The 23,678-nt window shown below is 38.6% G+C and overlaps 1 protein-coding gene and 1 pseudogene across 6 annotated transcripts in view; one reads left to right on the top strand and one right to left on the bottom strand.

Annotated features, from left to right (window-relative positions):
* Window positions 1–23,678, top strand: part of FRYL (FRY like transcription coactivator) — a 269,670-nt gene that overhangs the window by 36,823 nt on the left and 209,169 nt on the right. For 3 of the 6 annotated variants that reach the window (XM_049631993.1, XM_049631998.1, XM_049631999.1), the window contains exon 2: window positions 2,397–2,575. The exons of 1 other annotated variant lie outside the window; for it this stretch is intronic. The gene's annotated coding sequence lies outside the window, so the exon portion shown is untranslated. Of the gene's footprint in view, window positions 1–2,199; window positions 2,237–2,396; window positions 2,576–19,754; window positions 19,839–23,678 lie in introns of those variants that run through there. 2 more of the 6 variants (XM_049631996.1, XM_049631994.1) reach the window with 2 other exon arrangements.
* Window positions 15,114–16,344, bottom strand: LOC125923618 (mitochondrial fission regulator 1-like; annotated as a pseudogene).

Raw genomic sequence — 23,678 nt, 5'->3', positions numbered from 1 at the left:
TTTATTTATTTTTGAGACAGAGAGAGACAGAGCATGAATGGGGGAGGGGCAGAGAGAGAGAGGGAGACACAGAATCGGAAGCAGGCTCCAGGCTCTGAGCCATCAGCACAGAGCCCGACGTGGGGCTTGAACTCACGGACCGCGAGATCGTGACCTGAGCTGAAGTCGGACGCTTAACCGACTGAGCCACCCAGGCACCCCATATTTTTTTGCCACAATTTAAAAAAGATAATGAAACTATTGTCTTTTGGTAAGGCTTGCCCTCTTTCCCTATTTTTGGCGGATATTACTGAATAAAGTGAATCAAATTGTCCCCCCCCTTTTTATTGAGGTATAACTGACATGTACCCCTGTATACATTTAAGGTATACCTCATAATGACTTATGACATATATTGTGAAATGGTTACGAATCAAGTTGGCTCTTGATTAAATAAAGAAATAATGGGTTGCTGCTCTTACATCATGAATCTATATGAGATTCCCCGTAATGAAACCTGTTGATGATCAGAAATTTTCATCATCATGACTTTCAAAGGTGTCAAACCTTAAACTGTTGCTTCTAGAGCCAAGAGTGTAGTATGGCTGGAAAACACAATTTTTTAATTTTGTATGTCAATTTAAAAAATATTTATTGATTACTTTGTTGAGTGAATAGCAGTAACATTTGTTGAGTGATATACGTTGGCTCTTCTTAGTTTATACTTCATACTTACAATACTTGTAGTACCCTTTATAGTCTTTGTAAACTAGTCCTTGAAGGTGTGAGAGTTGAGAAATCCAATGCTCTGGTCGGATAAGTGATTTTTTTGCTTTAAAAATGATTTTAGAGGAATTTCAGTGCATGGAAACAAAGGGTGGGCATTCCAGATGGAAAAAAGATGTGGGTGTAGGAATGGGATATGTTTACACGGAGCAGAGTTCAGCTTGTCTCTAGTCTAGAGAATATTAGGGAGATGTGCTCGTAGTTTATTCTCTGCCATTAGGATCTTGACTTTGAGGCTAATTAATTTCTGAACTTTATTCTGTAGGAATTAGGAGTATCACTGTACTACCCAACCAGAGAATTTTGTGACCCTAGTTGTGCACTTGGCAGCAATCTGAGGTTCATTGGAGTAGTGAGAGAGGGGAGGTCAGATACAAGTTAGAATGGGCACTTAGAATTCTTTCAAAGTCATTAGGAATAGTATTTTAGTATTTAGTATTGGGTCAGAGTGCAAGTGACTGGAAACTGAGAGAAACAGTGTACCCATTAGTCATTCCCCATCTTCCTCTCCCCCGCAGCCCTTCAACCACTAATCTGTTTTTTCTGTATGTAGATTTGTCTATTCTAGGCATTTCATATAAATAGAATCATGTAATATGTGGCCTTTTGTGACTAGCTTCTTTGACTTTGCATAGTTTTTAGGATTCATCTATGCTGTAGCATGTATCATTACTTCATTCCTTTTTGTGGCAGAAATATTCCATTGGCTGGGATCTATCACATTTTATTTATCTGTTCATCAGTTGATGACCATTGTCTTTTTTTTTTTTTAAATATGATACATAAAATGCAAGCCCACCCTCTTTATCGTTATATTCAAGGAACATAAATTTACTCTGTCAAATTGCTATAAAAGTGGATGACCATTGTCTTGTTTCTGCCTTTTGGTTATTACAAATAACACTACTGTGAACACTTACATTTTTATTTTTGCATGGATGTATTTTATCACTTGTTATATACCCAGGAGTCGAATTGCCGGATCATGTGTAACTTGGGTTGTTTTCAGTGTTTCATTTTTACAAACAATCTCACAACAATCTTGCTGTATGCTTTATGAGTGTACAAGTACGTGTGTAGGAGAATGTCCCAGAAAGAGGATTATTGGGTCAAAGGATAAATTCATTCCTAACTTTGTAGATCTTGACACCACCACCAGGAACAGAGGGTGCTTATTTGTTGGGGTACTTTGGGGGTACCTTTTGAGATACAGGCCGTTCTGGGGTCATTACCCCAAGTCCTATAAGGTATATATCCTCAAGTACTGTGGAAGCACTCCTTTGATGATCCCCCTTGTTTCATTAAGAAACGGGTAATTGTGTTTAGATGGTAGGGAAATTTATAATGTATTTGACAAAGAAGTTATAGGTGGCAAAGAAATCTTTAATTTAGAACCTTTGGAAGACTAATTCTCATTTTCTTGTTTTCTCTCTCCAGATTCTTTCCCTACGTAGTTAAGATACTTATATAAGTAAGTTCTTCTTGTGCAAGTTCTCAGTTATAAAAACTTAGCTTCAGTAATGATATTTGTTCTATAAAAACCACTAAAATGGGACACCTTTTGTTTTAAACATGGGTGCTACTAATAACCAGCCCGAGTATTTTTCTTTTCTCTATTTTTTATCTTCCAGCCTTGAACATTCCATATTCTGCTTCGTACATGGTGAATCACTACGGCTTTGCACTACTGTGCCCACTTTCGTGCCTATAAAGTACAACAAGCTCCAGGTCGAAAAAGCTTCTAGATGGATCCTTTCCAAAATTGGTGTCTTTTCTACAAACTCTGTGCCTCAACAACCCTTTCTAAGTGGTAAGGATACGTACTTTTTTTAAAAAGAATAATAGAAGTTTGTAAAAATAATTTTTGTGTGAATTGCCTTCCCCTCTATGATGCCTTCTCTTCTTATAATACCTGCCTTTTTTTTTTTTTTTTTTGCTAACTTAAAAAAATCACGTCTAAAAATAGCAGTAACATCAGGTTTTTGGAGGCTCAGAACATTCCTTCCATGAGATTCTAGGTCCAGGATTATATGTAACATTTATAGAGAATACATTAAAAATACATAAACGTGTGTGAAGTCTGTACTCTGTGCATTCTCCATAATCCCTTATTGTAAGACTGAGGTAGTTTATCCTGTTAAGGGTCTTTTCCTGTCAGTTTAGGTGCTTTGAGTCCATCCGGTCAAGAACATCGTCTTACTTCCCATTGATGTGTACATTATGTAATGACACATTTTTGGAGATGATAAGAGGAGAGTGATGTCAACTCTTTTTTTTTTTCCCCCTGGCACTATGTGTGCCTTTTCGTGTTCTAACATTTTTTGGAAGCATGGATGCTAGTTAGCCGACATGTTTTTTGAACACCTCTGAGATTTCCTCAGTACCTTTTTGTTGGGGGGCAGAGGAGTAAAAGTGAGCAGAACCAGTTGCTGATATGGGGGACCTTTGAGAGAAAATCATTGAAGTAGGCTCATTTTGAGTGTCAGGCGACAAATATTTATCAAATGCCTGCTATCGAAGCATGAAAATATATAATGGCGTTTAGTGTTGTAGAGAAGTCAGTCACCAAATGGAAACCATGGTATTAAATGAGGATGCAAGGTCAAGAGGGTGAGTGAAGAATGGGGTACATTTTAGCCCTAGTTCTGATCATTAATTGTATGGTGTTCTTGAGTGCAGGTTAATTAGCCTTAGTAGACCTCAGTTTTCTCATCTATGAAATGAGCGAAATAAACTAAATGTTTTTTCAGGTTTTTTGGTATTTTCATACATCTAACACTTTATGATCATAATGAACAAATTGGTAGATTTTTTGGTTTTTTGAGGATACCTTTCTTCTGTAACCTATTTGATAGATTTTTAGACTACGTTCTTGGAAGTGTGGGGTTACAATAACGCCTTCACTAACACAACATTTTTCAGTTAATCATTTTGTTTGGAAGTTGAGGTCTTTCATTCTTTCTCTCCACATTTTTTATCCTTCTCTTTTATTGACCTCTAGAATTTTCCTTTATTTGACTCTGATGTTGTCTCTTTTATCATGTTGGTGGCTCTCATCCTGCTTCCTTGATACGTCTAGCATCCATCATTTTCATCTTACTGATTTTCCAATATCACTGTGTCTTAGACCAGAGCTCCCAATCCTGGGACCTTTACACATACAGTTACCTGTTGAAATAAGCTTGGGAGAAGGGTGTGATTCTTTGGCAGGGAGCTGAAACCGATTAGTTACCCAGCATTCGTTCATCAGGACTGGAACCCAAAAGTTCTGCCTGCTGCGCACACCCCATCACTTCGTACCTTAGACCTCACCATCGCCTGGAAGACTTCTAATTTCTGAGGCTTTGGCAAGCTTCCTGTCATGATCATAACCCTCTGTCACATCCCACTTCTTAAATCTGTTTTTAGTATTAATTTTGACTTGTAGTTTCTTGGCATTTGTTTTTGTTTTTGTTTTGTTTTCTTTAACCAGGTGGGCCGTTTCCTAGCCTCATTAGCTTTCCACTTACCCAAACTCCATGATCATTCTTACATCTTATGGTCTCTTGCCTTTTTAAAACTCTGAGGAACACATCTTAATCAGATCTCAAACCTAAGTTCGTTGGCCATATATATCCTTTTTCTAGGTGCTTGAAATAGTTGGAAAAGGGCACATAACTCAGTTTGTAAAACTCATTTGCTTGATCTCTGAACTGGTTCTTTTCAAAGTTGGCTTCTTACCCTTCTTTTGAAAGATCCCACACCTTGTCACGGTCCAGTTGCCTTTTGGGGTGATCTAGCGTACTTCCTGACCTTTTTCCATCAGATTTTTTTCTGTGTCTGAATAAGAAAGATTTTGCCTTATTTTTAATTTTTATTATGGAAAAAAAAATTTAAATTGTACAAAGTAAACAGGCTAGTGTAATGAACCCCTTTGTATTCATCACTCAGGTTTAATAATTATCAAATCATGGCCAAATTGTTTGTTTCTCTTCCATGGACTTCTCTCCCATTCTGTATTATTTTAAAGCAAATCCTAGACATCATATAATTTGTTTATATTCCAGTATGTATTCTTAAAGTAGATCTTCTTTTAAAAAATACAACCACATGGGGCGCCTGTGTGGCTCAGTCGGTTAAGCGTCGGACTTTGGCTCAGGTCATGATCTCACGGTTTGTGAGTTCGAGCCCCGCATCCGGCTCTGTGCTGACAGCTCAGAGCCTGGATCCTGCTTCGGATTCTGTGTCTCCTCCTTTCTCTCTGTGCCTCCCATGCTCATGCTCTGTCTCTGTCTCTCAATAATAAATAAACATTTAAAAAAAAAATACAACCACAATACCATTATCATCTTTAAAAAAAAAAAGAAAAAACAGCAACAATCCCAACGTAATAAAATGTGCAGTTCGTGGTAATTTTGATTCTTTCATACATTTCCAAAGCAGTTGAGCTGTTTGAATCAGGATCTAGATAAGCCCTCCCTTCATTGCAATTAGTTGATTTTTCTCCTAAGTTCCCCTTGCCTTGTGTCCTTAAAATTTTTGTTAGCAAATTGGGTCTTTGGGCCGTAGATGTGGATGTTCCTGATTACATTCCTGTGAAGTGATTAAAAGTACTCATCTGTCGGTGTGTGTGGCTGGCTTAGTCTGTGGAGCGTGCAACTCTTGATCTTGGGGTTGTGAGTTCAAGCCCCGCGTTAGGTGTAGAGGTTACTTAAAAATGCAGTCTTAAAAAAAAATAAGCATATTCCTCTGTCCTTTGTTTTTCTTGTTAATTGGCAGTTGGATCCGGAGATTTGCTCAGATTCAGGTTCAATTTCTTTTGGCAAGTGTCTGTCTGGTACACAAGTGTTTAGTCGTCTCTCTTAATGCTGATTAGTTGCCGTTTATGCTCAATGCTTTAGATGAGAGAATGCCAAACGTTCTCTGTAAGGGGCCAGATAGTGTATTTTTAGGCTTTGTGGGCCATCTGGTCTCCTCTGATACAGTTACTATACTCTGCCCTTCTAGCGGGAAAGTAGCCATAGACAAAATGTGAATGAATGGCCATAGCTGTGTTCTAATAATACTTTATTTACAGAAATAGGCAGTGGGCTCCCTGCTTTAGGTCTATTAAATAATTAGGGGTTGCAAGACGTAACACTGTAACTTTACTGTTCACTTATTATGTGAAATCTTCTATAAAGGGAAACTGTTCCTCATGTACTATTTGTTACCTAGTAGTACAGTATGTATAGGAAAGGTTGGAGAAAAGCTTGATAGTTTCTTCTGACTTACCAGTTTCAAAACAATGAGTTGGTTATATTAGCCTTCTCCAATAGTGATCAGTTAGGGTCGCCTCTTCTTCCCTAGACTCATTATGGACTCTTAGATTTAAACATACTGAATTTTGAAAAATTCATTGTCTTTTTTTTTTTTTTTTTTTGCTGCTTAAATTATTTAATCTTGGACCAGTGGGAGCCTTTTAAAGTTGCTGAGTTATTTTGACATGACTCTAGTAGTTTGTGATAGCTTCTTTGATTATCTGGTATGACAAGGATTTCTAGGCACATCATGTACATTTCCTCTCTACACCTGATATCGCTGGACCCAAAAGGACCCCTGATTCCTTTACTGGGCAGTAGGATTTCAAGACTACAATCTGGCCTCTAGAGGTTCTTATTTCTAACGGATTGACCATTGTCACTAGATCTTTTCAGTTGTCAAAATTAGGAAAAAAAATTTTTTAAGATTAAGAACCTCATGAGTTTATACTGATATTTCCAATTGTTTCAGCTCTATAAGATTTTTGCTCAGTCTTTTATTTCACATCTGTATCTTTTTTTCTTAGCTAAGAATTCTGGTTCTCAATGACACCAGGGATAATACTATCAGAACTGGGTGCCTCATGTGTCTCTGTGTTCCCATTGGTAATGTGTGAAAGTGCCTATTTGTCTATGCATAACCTCAGCAACAGAATATGTTGTCAAACTTTTGTTTTTTTACTGAATGGAATATCACTGTTATGTTAATTTCACTCATCTCATGCGTGAAATTGAATATCTTTAACTTTAAAAATTTCCTTATAGACATTTTATTTTATTTACTTTTTAAATGTTTATTTATTTTTGAGAGAGACAGAATTTGAGTGGGGGAGGGGCAGAGAGAGAGGGAGACACAGAATCTGAAGCAGGCTCCAGGCTCTGAGCTGTCAGCACAGAGCCCAGTGCGGGCATTGAACTCACAAACTGGGAGATCATGACCTGAGCTGAAGTCGAACGCTTAACCCACTGAGCCACCCAGGAGCCCTATACACGTTTTAGAATCATTTAAATTAACAACATTTTTTTTTTAAAGATAGTCTTATACCAAGTTTACCTTGAGGTACACATTGGGCTGAATATATTTTTATATGGTTAGGAGGCATTTGCATTTTTCTTTACTGTTAACTGTCCATTTTTTTTAAGCCTCGTGTTCTTCAAGTTTGTTGATATTTGCTATTTTATAAGCCCTTTACATATTAGAAATATAAACCTTTTGTCTGTTTTCTTCTTCCTCCCACTTAAATAGAGGTTTGTCTTATCTGCTCATAGCTTGCTTTATTTTGCTTCTCCTTTTCCAGTAATGTTACATTTATTCTTTTGGCTGAGTGATCATTCACTGGTGATTCTACAGCTTAGACCTAATTCACTATTTCTTCAACTCAATATTCCCCAGGTAGAATTCCACTTTATCCACAGATTTGATGTTCCTGTGTTCCCTTTATTAGGTAATGGCATTATTATTTTCCCAGTCAAGAACTCAAAGTGGTCTCTTGTGGTATATTTATTATTCAGCACGTGCTTGGTTTTTTTTTTTTTTTAAAGAAATTTATTATTATTTTTTTTTACATTTATTTTTGAGAGACAGAGAGAGACAGAGCACAAATGGGAGAGGGGCAGGAGAGAAGGAGACACAGAATCCAAAGCAGGCTTCAGGCTCCCAGCTGTCAGCACAGAGCCCAACGTGGGGCTTGAACCCATGAACTTTGAGATCATGACCTGAGCTGAAGTTGGACACTCAATCGACTGAGCCACCCAAGCACCCCCAGCAGGTGTTTGTTAAGTACCTGCCAGGTGCCAGGTACTGGGCTAGGTATAGGTAACAAATAGTTATAATCCTACGTTTTAGGAATAGTCTAATGGGGAATAGATATTAATCAAATATATACATAAACCCATGTCTACATGTGTGTAAGTATTCCAAGAGAGAATCTAAAGGTTGGGACATGGTACTAGACTAGAGAGTTTAGGTGGGTAGGTCTTTGAGGGAGGGACATTCAAATTGACATTTGAAGACCGGTTAGGGTTTCGCCTGGTGAAAAACACCAGGGTGCCAGTTAGCAGATAAAGGAAAACAGTGAGTGAAGGATCCTGAGGCAGGAAAGAAGTTGAATGTGTAGGAAGTGAAAAGTCCAGTTTGGTATGTAGGGAGGTGGGGTGGAGGGCCTTGAGATGCAACTTGATTTAGTTTGTAAAACAATCACTCCCAGCTGTAGTGGGGCAATGTATGGGAGGGAGAACTTGAGGAGGCTGTGGTCGTATTTGTGAAAAGTGATGGTCCCCCATTCTTTCAGTTGTGAAATTCTTTTGGTTCTACTTCAGTGCTTTGTTGGTGTCTCCCACAGCCTTAGTTCAGAAAATTATCTCTTGGCTACTCCAAACTGGTCCTGCTCATTCAGCCTTCTTTCCCATATACTTCTAAAGGTAACTTTTAGAAATCACAGGTCCGTTCATATTACTTACTTCGTCAAAAACTCATGGTGGCTCCCTGTGTTGGTTACTTTTGCGTGTCAGCTGGACTAGGCTAACAGATGCCTAGAGAACTGGTAAAACATTATTTCTGGGTATGTCCGTGAGGGTGTTTCCGGAAGAGATTAGCATTTAAATGAATAGACTGAGTAAAGAAGGTCCACCCTCACTGCTGTGGGTGGGCATCACCAATCCACTGAGGATCCAAATAGAACAAAAAGGCAGAGGAAGAGTGAATTTGCTCACTCTCCTTGAGCTGGGACTTCCATCTTCTGCTGTCCTCAGACATTTTAGCTTCAGGTTCTTGGGCCTTTGGAGTCTGGGACTTACACATATTTATTTATTTTTAAATTTATTTATTGTTTAATTTACATCCACGTTAGTTAGCATATAGTGCAACAATGATTTCAGGAATAGATTCTTTAATGCCCCTTACCCGTTTAGAACATCCCTCCTCTCACAACCCCTCCAACAACTCTGTTCTCTATATATGAGTCTTTTATGTTTTTGTCCCCCTTCCTGTTTTTATATTTTTGCTTCCCTTCCATTATGTTCATCTGTTTTGTATCTTAAATTCCTCATATGAGTGAAGTCATATATTTGTCTTTCTCTGGCTAATTTTGCTTAACATAGTACCCTCCAGTTCCATCTATGTAGTTGCAAATGGCAAGATGTCATTCTTTTTGACTGCTGAGTAATACTCTGCAACACACACACACACACACACACACACACACACACACATCTTCTTTATCCATTCATCCATCGATGGACATTTTGGGCTTTTTCCATACTTTGGCTATTGTTGATAGCACTGCTATAAACGTTGGGGTGCACGTGCCCCTTCGAAACAGCACACCTGTGTCCTTTGGATAAATACCTAGTAGTGCAATTGCTGGGTCGTAGGGTAGTTCTAGTTTTAGTTTTTTGAGGAACCTCCATAATACTGTTTTCCAGAGCGGCTGCATCAGTTTGCATTCCCAACAGCAGGGCAAAAGAGATCCTCTTTCTCCGCATCCTCGCCAACATCTGTTGTCTGAGTTGTTAATTAATGTGAGCCATTCTGACAGGTGTGAGGTGGTATCTCATTGTGGTTTTGATTTGTAATTCCCTGATGATGGGTGATGTTGCGTATTTTTTCATGTGTCGGTTGGCCATCTGGATGTCTTCTCTGGAGAAGTGTCTATTCATGTTTTTTGCCCATTTCTTCACTGGATGATTTGTTTTTTGGGTGTTGAGTTTGATAAGTTGTTTATAGATTTTGGATACTAACCCTTTATCTGATATGTCATCTCCCATTCCGTCAGTTGCCTTTTAATTTTGCTGATTGTTTCCTTTGCTGTACAGAGGAAGCACAGCAAAGGATGTGCTTTATCTTGATGAGGTCCCAATAGTTCATTTTTGCTTTTGTTTCCCTTGCCTCCGGAGACATGTTGAGTCAAGAAGTTGCTGCGGCTGAGGTCAAAGAGGTTTTTTGACTGCTTTCTCCTTGAGGATTTTGATGGCTTCCTGACACATTTAGAGCATTCAATATTTGATTTCTATGGTGGTGGAGAATGGCCAATAAAATCATGACCATGTAGCATATCTAAATCTCTTCTTTTACCTGAGATGTCTTGTAGACGATCTTATACTTGGCTAACTTGTTATTGGGATCTTGCTAGCTTGAAAGCACTAGTCTGCATGTTGACAATATTAGTGTACTTGATTCTCATATGTGATTTTGTTTGTATATCAGAGCCAGCCAGCATGTTTCTTTTGTGAAGAGAAGAGTCCTATCATTTACTGCCTGCAAACTTGGAAAAAATGATCTTATGTGCTCCATCTTTTTTTTTTAAGTTTATTTATTTTGAGAGAGAGTGCCCATGAGCAGGGGAAGGGCAGAGTGAGAGGGAGACACAGAGATTCCCAAGCAGGCTCTGCGCTGGCAGCACAGAGCCCGATGCAGGGCTCACGCGAGTCATGAGGTCATGACCTGAACCGAAATCAAGAGTCAGATGCTTAAGCAACTTAGCCACCCAGGTACCCCTCCATCTTTTTTTATTTTTACAAGTTTTCCTCTTTTTCTCATGTTTCTTTCTCCTTCCCTCTCTTTTCCTCCTATAAATGAGACTAAGTCACTTTGTCTGTTAATGTAGCTTAGTATTGTGTATCTGTACCACATACCTTGTGCTGCCTTCTCATATGAGGTCCTTTCTCATTATAATGGACATGGGGTTTATATAGATTTGTTTTACATGTGACTTTTCACAGATTAATGTAACTTTTAGTCTCTTTGGATCACTTCTTGAATTAAATGGCTATTTTTGTCCTCTAATACGTATTGATGCAATAAAACGGGAGATTATAATAATTTTAATAATTCCATCCTCAATGGGATTTCTTTTTGTCATTGGAAATTCAGTACGGTCTAAACCTCCTAAATCTGTTTTAAAAGTAAATTTCCTAAAGTCACATTACAAATTTTTGGTGTTTCAGCGATATTAAAGTAATGGGAAGTGTTTTGGTTATATTATTTTAAGGGAAAAATATCTTAATGGAAATTTTTAGTGAGCTTGCTTACATTAGGACAATTAAGTCTTAGTTTCTGCAATATAATTTTGTTAAAAAAATTACTTTGAAACATTAACTAGGGCAGGTGCTTATCGGTAAGAATCAAATTCTCTCTTGGTACTGTGATCTTCAGTCATACTGCATTTAGTTTGGAGTGATGAAAGTTTTTATTTTGCAAACTGGGAACCTATAAGACAAAAAATGTTTCACGTAGCTCATGGTGTGACAGGTTTATGAAAGGCTTAAGAGATAAAATTGTCCTAAGTGAAAGATTACATTCCACATAGGATTTATGTAACCAGTAGTGAGGGTGAAAAACCTGATGAGGTGGGAGAAGTGACTCAGTTCCTAGCTTTGCACTCTCCACTTCTATTTCCTCTCCCTTCTAATCCTACATGAGTATTCCAGTTTCAAATACAATCACAACCTTAATACAGAAGTCCGATATATTAAAAGATACATGCTTATTGTTTTGCAATGCGTCCCATTTGCACCATATTGAAACTTTCTATAACACTCTCCTTCTAGGACAGTTGAGGAGAGATGGTCCTAGAACGGGATGAGTCTCAGATTCCATAAAGGCATAGATCTGTCTTATTCATTGTGTCCTTCACTACCTAGCTGGATAAACCACTGGGCTCGACAAAGGTAGCAGAAGTAGGTCTATTTTTATTTATTATACTCTAGCTGGTGTTAGGTTTCTAGAAAGCTTAAAATTTTTTTCTTTCCTTTTTTGCTTGACTCTAATAAATCTTCCAGTTAGTATTTACATCTAGCCTTGTTATGATTTGGACATTATGATTTGGATATATTAAAATTCTTAAGAACAGGAGCATAACCTATATTAGGAAGTTGGTTCAGAGACAACATTCCAAGGGCATTATTCTGATGACCCTGAACTCCACTAAATGGAGCCAGGGACCAAATATTGTCTTAACATAAAGCAAGATTAAAGGAAATGAAGCAAACCAGGTACCTAGGAGAAAAAGGATGATTTAAGTGCTGTGGAAGGAAGTTTCATTTGAAACCACAGATATGGCAATTGATACTCGTATACTGTGTCAGGTTTTCCCTATAAATGTAGAGACTGCTAACACCGAATTTTGCAGCCAATTGAATTATCACTGGCATTTGAACTGCGAGCATCCATCTTTGGGAAACATTTTAAGTTAAAGATTATTTTAAGAATTCTGGCTGAAACAGAAGAATGTCACTTTCCTTTATAAAGTTGTTCTTGGACTTTTAAGTTAGTAGGAAGACATTAACAGAAGAGGATTGAACTTAGTCTTAAAATAACCTTGTCTGTGATTTGTTGGCCATAATATGATTTCTCCTTCCCCCACCTTTTGTTTTTATTTAAAAAAAAATTGATTTCTGGTTTCTTTCCTTCTTTCTTTCTTTTTTGTTTTTGATTTCTAGTTTCATATCACTGTGGTTAGAAAAGATGCTTAATAGGATTTCAGTCCTCTTAAATTTATTCAGACTTGTTTTGTGTCCTACCTGATCTATCCTGGAGGATGTTGCATACATACTTGAGGATGTATATTCTGTTGCTTTTGGATGAAATGTTCTGTATATATCTGTTAGGTCTGTTGGGTCTAACATGTCATTTAAGGTGATGTTTTCTTATTTTCTGTCTGATCTATCCATTGATGTAAGTGGGGTATTAAAGTCCCCTGCTGGGACGCCTGGGTGGCTCAGTCAGTTAGGCAGCCGGCTTCGGCTCAGGTCATGATCTCCTGGTCCACAGGTTCGAGCTCCCTGTTGGGCTCTGTGCTGTCTTGACAGCTCAGAGTCTGGAACCTGCTTCAAATTCTGTGTCTCCCTCGCTCTCTGCCCCTCCCCCGCTCATGCTCTGCCTGTTTCTCTCTGTCTCTTTCAAAAAATAAACATAAAATTGTTAATGTTCTCTGTTGGTATTATATGGCTGTTTCTCCCTTCATGTCTGTTAATGTTTGCTTTATATATTCAGATACTTCTATATTGGGTTCATAAATATTTATAAACGTTCTAGTCTTTTGTTGGATTGACCCCTTTATCATTATATAATGCCCTTTGTCTCTTACAATCTTTGTTTTAAAGTCGATTTTTTCCTTTTAAAAATTTATTAAAAATTTTTTTAAATGTTTTATTTTATATTTGAGAGCAAGAGAGACAGAGCAAGAGCAGGGGAGGGCAGAGAGATGGAGACAGAATCTGAAGCAGGCTCCAGGCTCTGAGCTGTCAGCACAGAGCCTGATGCAGGGCTCGAACCCATGAACAGTGAGATCATGACCTGAGCCGAAGTCAGACACCCAACTGACTGTGCCACCCAGGCGCCCCTTAAAAATTTATTTTAGAAAGAGAGAGAGAGAGAGACCATGGGAGTGAGGGAGAGAGGAGAAAGAGGGAAAGAGAGAGAATCTCAAGCAGGCTCTGCACTGTCAGAGCCCAATTCAGGGCTCAAACTCATGAACTGTGAGATCATGATCTGAGCTAAAACCTAGAGTCAGATGCTTAACTGAGCCAGACTGAGCCACTGAGGTGCCCCCGAGTTTTTTCTTATATCCATAAGTATAGCTACCCTGGCTTTCTTTTGGTTTCCATATGGAATATCTTTTTCTATCCCATCACTTTCAGTCTGTGTATGTTCTTAAGTCTAAAGGAGTCTCTTGTGGGCAGCATATAGATTTTGTTTTTTAGTCCATTTAGCCACTCTGTCTTTTGATTGTAGTATTTAGTCCATTTACAGTTAAAGTATAATTATTGATAGGTATGTACTCATTGCCATGTTGTTAGTTGTTTTCTGGCTGGTTTTTGTTCCTCTTTTTTCCTTTCTTCTCTTGCTCTCTCCCTTTGTGGTTTGCTGACATTCTTTAGTGGTATGCTTATGCTCCTTTATCTTTTGTGTATTTACTACCGGTTTTGTTTTGTAGTTAAGTTTAACTGTAACTATAACAAGTTATATGCATAACAGTCTATTTTAGGTTGATAAAATACTTGTCAACTTAAGTTTGATTGCATTCTAAAGCTCAACATTGTTACTCCTCCCTTGCGTGTTTTTGATGTCACATTTTTCATCTTTTTTTCTTTTTCCCCTTTCTCTTTTAATCTTCTCCCTGCTTCAACTCTCAAAAAAAGTACCCAGAGATTAAGTGCAAGGAAACTCAAAGAACCAAGGTAAGCCAGCCCAAGATTAGCAGGCTCCCTCGCACAGGGGCCAAAGTCTGGGCCAGAGCCTGGAAGTAAAAGCTGGTGCAGAATAGAGTGGTTCTAGAGGCTAGGAGTAAATGGGGTACCCCCAGCAGGGCCAGGCTGTGTAAGAAGTGGTGTTTGTTGGCTTTGTCTAAGAGCTCCTTCCCAGAGGCATCCGGAAACTTGGCACTGGGCACCCCATAGAAGGCCAAGACTAAGGCCCTGGCTCTAGAGAAGGCACCCAAACAGGGGAAAGCAGCCCATGGCAGTAAACGGTCTTGCACTGGACAGACCTACGTCTTTTTATCTTGTGTGTGCCTTATCTAAGTTATCCCTTAACTAGTTACTATAATCATAGTTATTTTTACTGCTTTTGTCCTTTTAACCTTAATAAGTGCTGAATCCATTATTTTCATTATTATTATATTTATCCTTCCAGTGAGATTTACTCTTTGATATGTGTTCCTGTTACTGACTAGCACTTTCTTTTCAGCTTGAAGAGGTCATTTTAACATTTCTTGTAAGTTTGATTTAGTGGCGATAAACTCCTTTGGCTTTTGCTCATCTGGAAAAGTCTCTGCAATCCTGAGTAACTTTGCTTGGTTGGAAGTTTTCTTCTTTCAGCATTTTAAATACATGTGTCACTCCCTTCTGGCCTGCAAATGGTCTGCTGAAAAATGTATTTATAGTCTTTTGGGGGGTTCCCTTTTAGATAACAAGTTATTTTTCTCTTGCTGCTTTTAGGGTCTCTTTGAGTTAATCTCATAGGAATCTCCCTGGGCCTCCTGGATCTGGATGTCTGTTTTCTTCTCCAGGTTAGGGATGTTTTAAGCCATTCTTTTTTCAAATAAGATTTCTGTGCCTTTCTTTCTCTTCTGGGATCCCTGTGATAAGAATGTTAGTCCATTTGATGTAGTCCCATAAGTCCCTTAAGCTATGTTTTCTTTCTTTTTTTTTTCTTCATTATTTTTCTAGTATTTCATTTCTTTTTCTTGCTGCTCTGATTGGGAGAGTTCCACTGCCTTGTCTTTGAGTTCACTTATCCTTTCTTCTGTGTCATGTAGTCTGCTGGTGAACACTTCTAGTGTATTTTTCAGTTCAGTCATTGTGTTCATCAGCTCTGTAACTTGTGTTTAGTACTTCTGCATATTTTCCATCTCTTTGTTGGAGTTCTGTGTTTATTCATTCTTTTCCCCATTTTCTCCCCAGTGTGGTGAGCATCTTTATGACCATTACTTTAGAACTCTTTATCAGGTAGATTACTTACCTCTCTTATCATTAAGGTTTTTTTTCCTGAGGTTTTTTTCTAAGAGCTAGATCGAGGCTCTGTTCCATCTGGTGAAAGTTCTCCAGGATCCCCATGAGGTCTGCAAAGCTGCTGGCCTTGGACAGAGAGACACAGTCATCCTCTTCAGACGAGCTGTGGGTTGCTTTGTGTTGTGGTTTACAGCCTTCGGGGCTGGCAGAACAGAGCAGGGGGGGCTAATGGTAGCTCAGGGGCCTCTACCTTGGTCTGCTTGGTGATGCCACTAATGGCAAAGGAAGTTGTACAGTGGAGTGAGGATCCAAAACCAGGTAAGGGAGGAGAGACATTTGAACTTCCTGGAGATAAGAAATCTGTTGTTAATGAAACCGAAGGTGTATCAGATGCTGCTATCTTGGCAATCTGGCCGTGCAGGTAGTTCAGCTCATCCTGCAGCACTACGGTGCGACTTCGGGCTGGCAGTGCTGGAATGGTCAGAAAGATGGTCACCTTGGACCCACGCAGGTTGGGCACTGAGGCATTGCGCTGTGTGACAGTTAGAGGGCTAGGCTTCCAGGTGTGCCTCAGGAGCCATGCGTCACTCCTGACCCGGACACATATCTCCTCTTCATCACAGCATTCCAGGCAGTGTCGGCCAGAGCAGGGATGGGGGGGCTCATCCTTTAGACACAGGTCAGACATGTTGGGTATGGGGTTTCAAAGGATGCCCAGGGACATGGCTTCAGGGGGCAGGTTGGTCCCAGTTTTTCTCACTACACTTTGAGTAGCCCCATGTGGCTTGTTTTGCCAGATTGGGATGGTCACATTGGCTTCCATTCCTGATATTTCAACTGGCTCCTGCACTTGAAGAGCGAGGTAGCTACTGGGCAGCTCTAGGGACTAGGGGAGGCTGGAGGCATGACTCCTTCATATCAGGTACTCTTCCTAACGCCCCTTCCTATCACAGTGGGCTGCCCCCCCCCCCCCATGTTTTTTTTGGTTTTGTTTTTACTTTTGGTAAGGCAAATTTATTCTTTATGGAATTAACACACAGTTTACCTTAACTGTGTTTAAATCTTGTTTTGAGAGGTCTCTAGCTTTTGTTCTGAAAAAATATATTGAAATCATAATTGCATTTTAATTTGAGAAGTTTGTTTCATAGAATTCCACATAACAGCTTATTTTAAAATAGAAGAAAACCCAGGTGAACAGTGTTTCGCCATTCATTTAGTAGCTTTGTCAGTTTCCATAGCTGCAAAGTTGAACGTTTATAGAAATGGGTTTCTTTGGGTTAAAATGGTGATGCGTGTAAAGCACCTAACCTACTTCCTTGTGCATAGTAGGCCCTCAGTAATTAGTGGTTGTTATTGTTATTATTGGCTACTTAATTAATTTGGATTTCTAGGGCACATTTCTTTGGGTACAGCAAACCAGAACTGAATTCTTCCCTTCTGTATTTGTAATTTATTTAGACTGACTTCACCGCTGTAAAGAATAAAGCCTATTGGTGGAGTGGGGTGGGGCTTTTTGACTTTTGTGTGCAAGTCCTTGTAGAGTTACTGGATGTACTGGAATGTGAAGGATTAAGCTTTGTGGCATGTTCTATATGGTCATCCTTAGTGACCAAACTCATTTGGAATGTTGTTTTGTTACTAACTTTGAAATGTGTTATTTTCCATACAGAGGATTTTGATCTGAATACATTGCTTATTATCTTTTATAAATTTCTAGAGCGAGAGGAACTGTCAATCAGTGTAAACCTTACCCTACACAGTGCTTCCTTTCATAAACATGGGGAGGAGGCATTCCCGAGATAACCATTTCTGGGATAAAGCCAGGCACCATTGTGTAACTAGGACGATACGGGATAGCACCCAACTTTGGGGCCTGTCACACTGGGAAGTTACAGCTCACAGGCCTGCAGTGAAATAGTCATGTTTATTGAGCCTTAATTTTTTTATTTTTTTAAATCAGTGGTTAGCCAGGTCCTCAAATAGAGGCACAAAACCATTCATATCTTTGTAGATTGTCGATTCAGTGAATCTTCTGGCAACAGAGGTTGTGAGCCCCACTTACTTGGTGAGGTCGCCCCTGTCTCCTCTTCCACTTAAACTTGATGACTGTTTCTACCTGATTGTAGCTTGAACACATTTAGGTAGCTTTCTTTCTTTCTTTCAAAAAAATTTTTTTTAAAACATTTATTCATTTTTGAGAGGGAGAGAGAAAGGATGCTAGCAGGGGAGGGGCAGAGAGAGAGGGAGACACAGAATCTGAAGCAGGCTCCAGGCTCTGAGCTGTTAGCACAGAGCCCGACGTGGACTCGAACTCTAGAACTGTGAGATCATGACCTGAGCTGAAGGTGGCGCTTAACCGACTGAACCACCCAGGCGCCCCTAGGTAGCTTTTCTTAAAGCACTGAAACTTGTCATCACATGTATCTCTCTTCTGGCTGGTCTGTAAGCTCCTGGACGGTGGTGGTTGTGTCGGTATCACTTAGTGCAGATTCTGGAAGCTCAGAGTTGACCATTAGTCACTGTTAAGTTCATGTCTCCCTCTGGCTAATGGAAACTCCTCAACATTAACTGGTCCAATAAATATCATTCGATATTGCCTCTAACAATTCTTTAATGAAAACCTGTAGAGAAGCTAATCCCCATCCTGTATCCTGTACTACTCCCATTATACCTATTTTTCTTTTTTTCTCCTCTGCAAATACACATTCTCTATTTCATTTAGGAAATTCAAATCCTTTGTCCTTTAGGACATTGCAAATCCTTCTCCATGAAGGTTTTTCAACATATGTTTAATTTTAGTTGTAATTAAAATTTAGAAATCTGGGAAAAGGTGAGAAATGCGAACCAGAACTGGAAATTTGGAATTGCTCCTTAAAATACATTATTCTTTTAGTAATGAAAATATATTTGTAAACATTTTCCTCATTTAAGAATCGGAAATTGTGGGGCACCTGGGTGTCTCAGTCAGTTAAGCATCCGACTTTGGCTCAAGTCACGATCTCGCAGTTTGTGGTTCTGAGCCCTTCGTCGGACTCTGTGCTGACAGCTCAGAGCCTGGAGCCTCCTTCAGATTCTGTGTCTCCTTCTCTCTCTGCCCCTGCCCTGCTTGTGCATGCATTCTTTATTTCTCTCTCAAAAATAAATAAAACGTTAAGAAAAAAAGAATCAGAAATTGTGTTAATTTTGACTAAATTCTCTTATTTTAGGTAAATCATATGGAAAGAAAGTGAGTTGTGTTACAATTTTAAGGTTATCATGAGAAAGGGTCCTTTATTGCATCACATGGCATTTTATAATATCATATAAAAGGTATAAAGATTGGCTTTATTGCCTTTATTTATAAAAGGTTTTACTGGGATTTAGAATTGGAAGTCTTTTATGTAGACTCTTTTTTTTTTTTACCCCCCCCCCCACTTCAATTAAACTGTAATAATTTATTGAAAGTTAGTATATATAGGAAGAAACTTTGATATCATTGAAATTTATTTTGGAGAAAATATTCCTTCTAAGACAAAGGCAGAGGAGACCATTTGAGCCAACAACTGGTGAACCTTGGAGTACTATAAATCATGGTTGAATTATGAAAGTTGTATATTGTCCAGTCCTCTGCTGTTCTTTTTTGTATGTACTAGGACTATGTTTTGCTCATTTCCTTGCTAATTAATAATGTGTCATGAAGCAGGTAGAGAAACAAAGGTAAGATTGAAACTAAAAGTTAGTGTTTAATTTGATTCTGCGTTTTAGAATAGTTTTACAGTGAATTGTTTTTATACATTTATGGACAACATGACAAGAATAGTATTTGCTTTGTGACATAGATATTCTGTATACATATACATAATAAATACACAGTGTATATTTTAACATTTTTATGCTTCTGAGTTTCCAAATAATATACATTAGCACTGAGTTTTACATTTAATAGTGTGCAGAAAACCTATATTTAATGGCAGAAACCTTTGCATTTATGCTTAGTTTGCATATTATTAGTTGAATTTAATCTTTATTTAATGCTTCAGTATTTTTTGGAAGCCAGTTTGCTAGGTGCTGTTGGAGATGTAATGATGATTCTTACCCTTTAGGGACTCCTACTCTCAGAGCCAACTCTTAGAACCACAGAATTTTAGAACAGGAAGAACTTTAAGAGATTCTCTTCTCTTGGATGTTGTGTGTGCATGTGCATATTCAGCCCTCTTCAGTGTCTTCTGCCCCCTTCCTCCCCATCTTCCCAGACATGGAATAATGTCCGTTTCTGTGCAGGGGAGAGAGGAGTTGAAGCAGGCAAGTGATTGGCTGGCATGGAATGTGTAGCTTTTCGAGTACTCTCTCCCACCACCTTTGCTGGTAAGCAGTAGGAGATGCAGGCCATTTTTTTTTTAAGTCCGGGGATTTAAAACTATGAATTCCAGAAATTGTTTTAGTGGGTAGTGACTAGAATATAGCACTTTTTAAAAATAGCTTGGAAATTTACCAAAGTGTATTGCGGATTATTATTTCAAGTATATCATGTGGGTGTGTGTATACACACACACACACACACACACACACACACATACATACTGGGTTGTTATATAAAATGTATTATAAGTACATTTATATACAATGTATTTTTTTTATTGCAACAAAGAGTTTGGAAACACTCTCTAATCTGTCCATTTCACCCTTGTTTTAAACCTGGGGAGCAGCCATTGATATGCTTATCCCTAGATAGGTGACTTACTCCTTATATAGTGCTCTCCTATTATCATGACCTCCTTCAAGGTAAACTGTTTGCTACACAGGTAGAAATATACACAGGTGGTATTTTACCACAGTTCATCTGAATAAAAGATATGCAGTGAGGTAGTTTTTTTTAAATTACACTGCCTCTGGGTACAAAAAAACCCCACTTTAGTGGATCTGTTAATCTGTAAATTTTGTTTTATGATGGGCCCAACTTAGTACCAAGATGTGATTTAAGCACCAAGAGAATTTGGATTATTTAATACTAGTACATAATAAAACTACTTATCAAATATTCATGTGGGCACATACAGAGGCATAATTGTATTCTTGTAATGCACAATATAAATACTAATATTGTTTTGGAGAATCAGCATGGTATGCTGAAGCCATGGTTTGGAAAAAGGCATTGTAGTATGTTTTTATCTGTGGGAATTACTGGCAAGTATAATTGAGAGATTCTAAATACTGTAGTTGTTTACTTCCCTTTTGAATTCGGCTTCAATAATTTTCGTCTTGCTTTTTTTAAAATAACCATTGGATTATTCTGTAAGACCCAGGGTACAAGCTAAACTACGATTGTTTTATTGATTTTATATCTTTTAAAGATTTAAAGTTTCCTCCCACCAAAAATAGTTTAAAAAAATATTTAAACAGAGAATAGTGGAATGAATGTTCATGTGCCCATTCCTCAGCCTCAACATTTATCAACTCTTTGTTATTTCTACCCACTCCCTTTCTCCATCCAGTTCCCAGTTATTTTGATGCAATCCCTTGGTCATGAAACATCATCTGTAAATATTTCAGGATGTATTTCTGAAAGACAGACTTTCATTTCTAGACTTATACAGTAGAATCCTCACCTGTTGGGGAATTTACTAAAGTTCTAAACACTCAAATTGTGTTTGGGATATTAGAGTGATATAAAGGAAAAGTGAGATCCTATAAATGGGCTAAATGGAAAAAGCGAAATACCTGATGAGCAGATGTACCAAAAAACAATAGAGGGGTGACAATGAAAAAACCCTTCAATAGCTTTTAAATGCCCATGTGGAAAAAAGACGGATGAGCATTTTAAAAACAAGTTTCTTTATTTTGAGAGAGAGAGTGAGTGAGCATAAGCAGGGGAGGGACAGAGAGAGAATCCCAAACTGGCTCCACGCTGTCAGTGCAGAGCCCAATGCAGGGCTTGATCTCATGAACTGTGAGATCATGATGTGAGCTGAAATCAAGAATCAGATGTGTAACCAACTGAGCCTGCCAGGCGCTCCAGCTTTTTTGAACACCTAGTGTGTGTCTACATTCTGTACAGGTCAGTGGGGGAATGAAGCCAAGTGTATTTCATACTATCTGAGATAGAAATTCTGCCAATACCATACTGTCTTGATGCTTACAGCTTTGTAGTAGAGGTATTGGCACAAAAACAGACACATAGACCAATGGAATAGAATAGAGATCCCAGAATTAGACCCACAAAAGTATGGCCAACTAATCTTTGACAAAGCAGGAAAGAGTATCCAATGGAAAAAAAGACAGTCTCTTTAGCAAGTGGTGTTGGGAGAACTGGAGAGCAACATGCAGAAGAATGAAACTAGACCACTTTCTTATACCATTGACAAAAATAAACTCAAAATGGATAAAGGACCTGAATGTGAGACAGGAAACCATCAAAACCCTAGAGGAGAAAGCAGGAAAAAAACCTCTCTGACCTCAGCCACAGCAATTTCTTACTTGACACATCTCCAAAGCAAGGGAATTAAAAGCAAAAATGAACTACTGGGACCTCTTCAAGATAAAAAGCTTCTGCACTGGCAAGGAAACAATCAACAAAACTAAAAGGCAACCAACGGAATGGGAAAAGATATCTGCAAATGCCATATTGGACAAAGGGCTAGTATCCAAAATCTATAAAGAACTCACCAAACTCCACATCTGAAAAACAAATAATCCAGTGAAGAAATGGGCAGAAGAATAGACACTTCATGAATTGGCACTTTTCCAAAGAAGATATCCAGATGCCCAACAGACACTTCTCAACATCACTCCTCATCAGGGAAATACAAATCAAAACCACACTGAGATACCACCTCAGTCTGGTCAGAGTGGCTAAAATGAACAAATCAGGGACTATAGATGCTGGCGAGGATGTGGAGAAACGGGAACCCTCTTGCACTGTTGGTGGGAATGCAAACTGGTGCAGCCACTCTGGAAAACAGTGTGGAGGTTCCTCAGAAAGTTAAAAATAGATCTACCCTATGATCAAGCAGTAGCACTTCTAGGAATTTACCCAAGGGATACAGGAGTACTGATGCATAGGGGCACTTGTACCCCAATGTTTATAGCAGCACTTTCAACAATAGCCAAATTATGGCAAGAGCCTAAATGCCCATCAACTGATGAATGGATAAAGAAATTGTGGTTTATATACACAATGGAATACTACATGGCAATGAGAAAGAATGAAATATGGCCTTTTGTAGCAACGTGGATGGAACTGGAGAGTGTTATGCTAAGTGAAATAAGTCATACAGGGAAAGACAGATACCATATGGTTTCACTCTTATGTGGATCCTGAGAAACTTAACAGAAGACCATGGGGGAGGGGATGGGGGAAAAAGTTACAGAGAGGGAGGGAGGCAAACCGTAAGAGACTGTTAAATACTGAGAACAAACTGAGGGTCGATGGGGGGTGGAGGAGGGGAAAGTGGGTGATGGGCATTGAGGAGGGCACCTGTTGGGATGAGCACTGTGTGTTGAATGGAAACCAATTTGACAATAAATTACATTTAATATAAAAAAAGAGAAATTGTTTCTAGATTCTTTCTTGAGGGAAATTAAAAGATGTGTACAATGACTGCCAATTAAGATATTTACTGCAATATTATTTATAGCAGTGAAGAACCTCACTCAATAATAGTGAAATGATTAAATGCACATAATATATTTACAAAATAGTATAATATTTTGTAATCGCTAGAAATGATACAGTGTGACACCGATTTTATAAAACATCTAGGGCATATTGAAAGACCTGAAGGAAATTAACCCACATACTAACATGAATTAGTAGTGGCTATTTCTTAGGTGTTAGAATTATCAGTGATTTTTATTTCTTCATTACTTTTTTTTGAAGTTTTGCACATCTGTCAGTGTATACAAGTTAATAAATAATAAACATTTATTGAATACTTTGTGTCAATCACTCAACATTTTTCAACTTTTTTTAAAGGTTTATTTTTTTTAAATGTTTTTTTTGTTTGTTTGTTTTTTTGAGGGAGAGAGAAAGAGTGTGCTAGTGGGCGAGAGGGGCAGAGAAAGAGCGAGTGAGAATCTTAAGCAGGCTTCAGGCTCAGCACAGAGCCCGATGTGGGGCTCAATACTTACAACTGTGAGATTATTATCTGAGCTGAAATCAAGAGTCAGATGCTTGGGGCGCCTGGGTGGCGCAGTCGGTTAAGCGTC

Source organism: Panthera uncia, chromosome B1 (assembly GCF_023721935.1).
Source record: "Panthera uncia isolate 11264 chromosome B1, Puncia_PCG_1.0, whole genome shotgun sequence".
NCBI classification, from domain to species: domain Eukaryota; kingdom Metazoa; phylum Chordata; class Mammalia; order Carnivora; family Felidae; genus Panthera; species Panthera uncia.
This window is presented reverse-complemented; position numbering and strand designations above follow the sequence as displayed.